Below are 5328 nucleotides of genomic sequence, written 5' to 3' on the forward strand. Positions count from 1 at the left end.
AAGTCGGTATTCACTATTCATGTAAGTCACATCACCTGGAAGATTTCTGTTTGTGTAGGAATATCAAGGTCATCATTATACAATAGCGGTTCAACCAAACTCATGTTCTCTGTATCATTTCCTACCCCCTGTGATCTCAGCCACACCATTCCCCCTGCATCTCTCAGCCACACCATCTCCTCCCTGCGTCTCTCAGCCACATCATAATCTCCCCCTGCATCTCTCAGCACACCATCACTTCCCCTCCATGTCGTTTCTCACCACACCATCAACTCCCCACCACATTGTCTCTCAGCACACCATCACCTCCCCACTGCATCCTCTCTCAGCACACTATCACCTTCCCCTGCATCATCTCTCAGCACGCCATCACCTCCCCCTCCTTTGCCTCTTAGGACACCATCACCCCCCCTTGCATCATCTCTCAGCACGCCATCACCTCCCCGTCATCATCTCTCATTACACCATCACCTCCCCCTGCATCATCTCTCAGCACACCATCACATCCCCCCTGCATCATCTCCCTCTTCAGTCTGTGTCTCTCTGTAACCCTTTCACCTGTCATTATTTGCCTCTCTATGTCCCCACTTCCTTCTTTGCCTCTCTGTGCCCCCCTTATTCTACGCCTCTCAGTGCCCCACCCCCATTATTCTATGCCACTCTGTGTCCCCCCTTCATTCTATGCCTCTCTGCATTCCCCCCCCCCCCTTTATTTTATGACTCCCTGTGTTCCCCCTTCATTCTATGCCTCTCTCTCTCCCGCCTTCCCTTATTCTGTGCCTCTCTGTGTTTCTTGTCTCACCCCCCTGGGAGCTGGTAGGGACGGTGAGGCCTACAGCAGACTGAAGCTCAAGGAGCGCGATACAGGCCCTAGCAAAGTGGGAGGCCGAGTCACCGTGGGCCTTGCTTGGCTGTGCAATTGTAAAGGCCAAGTGCCTGTGGCACAATGGTGGCGGGCATGTGAGCTGGCACGTGTGCGGGCTTGGTGTGGGTATTATGCCCTGGCCGCCGGCAGGGCCTGCAACAGCACCCAGAGCACGTGTCCTGCTTGTAATGCGCTAGTTATGCCCCTGCTACACCACTCCTAATGAAGAATAACGTATTTAGAGGAGTTTAAATAGTATAATTTGGTAAATAAAGACATTATTTTCAGGTAATTTTCCCTAAAGATCTTGGGATAAATATTGTGGGACATGTATGTTGAGGTGGTACATTGATGGGAAATGGGGGTTTTGAACTTACAGATGGGGGTTAAATGTTTTTTTTCCATTATTCTATCTTTCATTTGCTTAAAAACACTTCCACTATTAATACAAATGTAAAAATTTATAATTTTACCCCTGTTAACAACCTCCAGTTCTTTGCTTATAGCCACCTCGGTTCTGGTGGCTATATGGTTCTGCTATCGCAGTTAACACTTTTTGTGGCGTTTGTGATTATGGGGCTAATTCATGTTGGATCGCAAATCGCTATCCAACCAGAATTATTATGATCCGGGGGTCAGCAGAAAATGTGATCGCCTCTGCCTGTCAATCAGGCAGAGGCGGTTGCGGGGCTGCAACGCTCCGTTTCCAGGGTGGAGATAGTGCATTGTGTGGGCAGTGCGGTGCGAATGGGGGCGTGACGGGTGAGATCGTGGTGGCTGCATGACATAACACGCAGCCCCAGCGAACGGGAACATGGCGGCGGGCCTCCTGTGGGCGCAGCTAAGCTGCGCTGACAGAAGGCTTCCTCTATTTCTGTTAACAATCCGTAGAATGCCGGCAGGGGGAATGGCAAGTGAAACGCAGCCCCTTGCGAGCTCGCCACAGGTCCTCCATTTCCCCATCACTACCACAGTTGCCCTAAGTTCCACCTCACATTACCTCCAGTAATTATTCACCATCACGTAACGTCCAACACTTTAGAATTTATATTTTATGTGAAATTTATTCGGGAGTGACACCCTAGAAGGCACAACGTCGTTACAGTCAAACCACGCTGGAAATGCCCAAACACGCCCGATCTTGGAAGCCAAGCAGCGTTGGGCCTGATCAGTACCGTGAAGGGGGACCACCTGGGAAGATCAGGTACTGTATAAAACGGGTATGAATAGGGGCCTGAGAAAGGAATTTACTCCGTGTGAATATAAATTCACTAAATCACATTGGACACTCTATTACCCCTCCCCCCCTATCAACACAAATCCGTAAGTGCATATCCACTACCACACTCACTACGTAACACTCATTCTAATCACGTCCACGCATTATAAATTGATTTTATATACACTTTTATATGTATATATTTGTGCATTTTATATATATTCTCTATACTATTTATATATTTATTTATTCATTACATACAATATGTGTATGTATATTTTTGACATAACAATCTCCCACTTCACCCTGATTCATTATCTAATCTACTTTTTCAAGTATTTTTAATTTTTTAATTTCTGTATAGCATTTATGCCCGCAGTCATATAGCAGTATTTTTGCAGAATAAGTATCCCTTTGTTTATGGTTTTTTCTTCAGCAAATATATGACCAAATTAGATTATGGTTGTAAATAATGACATATCCCTGATGCTCTTATTTTCTTATTTTATATGTACTGAGCTATTGCCACGGATACCGGGGTATCTGACAAGTAAAAAGTCAGATGAACTACCAGAAAATGGCCGCCGCAACCAGGAGATATATGGACATAATCCCATTGAAAATGGCCACCGTCATATGGACATAACTAAACCTGATCTATCCCCCTGTGAACTGCAGCCTCCAGTAGTAACCAATGGACACACATACAGAGGACCACAGTGAAACACAGAACCGCCACGGACGCATGCTCAGAAGGAACCGGAAGTGGGGCGGAAATGACGCGCTGCATCCGCCGTCACCGGAAGTGGGGCGGAAATTCCGCATTTTCACTATTTAAGAACTTTTAAAGTACTTTTAAACTTGCAAATACCTTCGTTTTTTCCTGTAACAACATCCTAGCAATATGTTAACTATCACTCCACACATATGAGCAGTTTGTAATGCATATACTATTTTATTGAATCACATGACCCCGATGATGTCATAATCCTTCCACTAAGTACTGTGGCTATAAATAGACACACAGTCTCATTCTGTCCCTACCCCTTGAAGAAGTCTCATCAGACGAAACGCGTTGGGTGACCTGTACCTACCTCATTCTAAGATAAGGAAAATTTTATCATTTTTATTGTAGTGTATATGTTCATTTAGTGCTTTTAGTTCAGTTGTGTATTTATTGTTGTCCCAATTTTTATGTGTCTCTTTTTTATCTTCAATGTAATAATAAAATAGTTTTTATATATTAATTTATTGGCTATTTTATGGCAATTTTTTAATTTATTGACACCGTGGTCGCAACTTTTCCCTCATCCCCTCCTTTCTATTACATTACTTTCAGGGAATTACCACCCCTGTATTTTTTGAGGGAACCAGCTGACGCCCCATTAGTAACACAGGGGAGTGTCGTACATTATTGCCATTTTACAACATATTTGTTTTATCTCACATGTGATGCAGTATAAATCCCTGCTTTTATACTTATTTCTGGTATAAATTTTTTACTGCGGCCTGGTGAGGGGGTAAACCCGACATAATGTTGAGAAACACAGATCATACTAGTAAAAGAAATGTGTGGTGCCAGAAAATTTTTAACGAAAGTGTTGCTGTTAATGAACCAACCCAACCATGCGATATAGATGATCTTTTCTGGGGAATAGAAAGACTTCTCATCAAAGAAGTCAAGACATGGTGGGATGTTAAGGGCCCTGAGCATTATATATCAATGGATAGGGTTCCAAGGGGCCTTAGATTACTAAAACAACCCACATTTGGCAATCAGGAAGAGGCATTCATAGAAAAATGGGACAAAATATTACACACCTGTTCTATAGACCTAATGAAACTCCTTGTCGATGAAAAGAAAAATCCCTCTCATTCATAGAGACGGAAATCAAACAAAAGGAAAGAGAGTTGGAACCTTTTAGAGACAAGGAGGACTACAAAGTTAATAAAAAAGTACTCAACAAGAGAATGGAACACATCGAAGAAGAGGTGATTAAAGGGAAGGAAAAGACATTTTTAAGGGACAAGAATGACTACGAACAAGGGCGAGTGAAGAGTTGGAGCAGGTTCAGACCAAATGGACATTTTAATCAGAAACCAGATGGGGGGACTTGGAAAACTGTCCCCACAAGTACAAAGACTACTCAAAACAGGACCAAGGACACCCCTACCAATAGCATAAAGACATCAAACAGATTCACGACCCTACAGAGACGTGGCTCAAATGGAGACCAGGATTTTTTATCCCTAAGAACGGGTGCAAGACCAAAGAACACGATAGGGCACTCAGTGAAAGAAGACATACGGCATGCATCGCCCCTAAAAAGGAGACATACAGAAGAAGAGGATCCCGAGGAGGCAGGAGGGAGGGAATACAAAAAAAGAACATTGTAACAACCATAACCAATCCAAGAGAAAGAGGCATTTTTAACTTATCCCAACATTCCCTAACAGAACCAGAGTTATCCCTTTTAGACAAAGGACTTTCCTTTGCACCATCAGGAGGCCTTAATACGTTCGAGACATTTATCGATCTTAACAAATTTGTTAGGAAACTAACATTAAAAAGGCACTTCCTAAAAAAAGAAGATGCGGTTATAGCTAACTATGAAAGCCGCTCTAAATCAGGTTTGAAACCTATCTCCAAGTACTACCCCTTGGAATCTAAAGGGAGCAACATCAGTATGTTCTATGAACTAGTGAAGAAAGACCTTTGTGACATGGATCAAGAGAAGATAAAAGGAAAGAACATTAGTAACAGAGAAAGTGAGGCCCTCAAAAATCTACAGAAGAATAAAGGGATCATTATAAAACAAGCTGACAAAGGGGGGGGGCTGGTCATCATGGATCGGGACAAGTACATCGCAGAGGCAGAAAGACTGCTATCAGATGAGGAATCATACACAAAACTAACTAAAGACCCGAAGGATGACTATATTGAAGAACTAAGGACACTCTTACTACACGGTCTAAGAACAGGTATCATCACGAAAGATGAGTACCAGTTTTTAATGAGATCAGAACCCACTACCCCCATCTTTTATTTTTTACAAAAGATTCATAAAAGCTTGGATAACCCGCCCGGAAGACCAATTATGGTGGGCATAGACTCACTTACCTCTAACTTATCCGTATATGCTGATGTCTTTTTAAAACCATTGGTAAAGGACCTCCCATCATATCTCAAAGATACAACGTCGGTATTGAACCTTCTTAAGGACATTGAGTGGAAGGACTCATA

At 43.0% G+C, this 5328-nt stretch overlaps 1 pseudogene; it reads left to right on the forward strand.

Annotated features, from left to right (window-relative positions):
• Positions 1-1962: 1962 nt before the first annotated feature.
• LOC135051537 (5S ribosomal RNA) lies at positions 1963-2081 on the forward strand (annotated as a pseudogene).
• The last annotated feature ends 3247 nt before the right edge of the window (positions 2082-5328 follow it).

This window comes from Pseudophryne corroboree, chromosome 2 (assembly GCF_028390025.1).
Source record: "Pseudophryne corroboree isolate aPseCor3 chromosome 2, aPseCor3.hap2, whole genome shotgun sequence".
Classification (NCBI taxonomy): Eukaryota; Metazoa; Chordata; class Amphibia; order Anura; family Myobatrachidae; genus Pseudophryne; species Pseudophryne corroboree.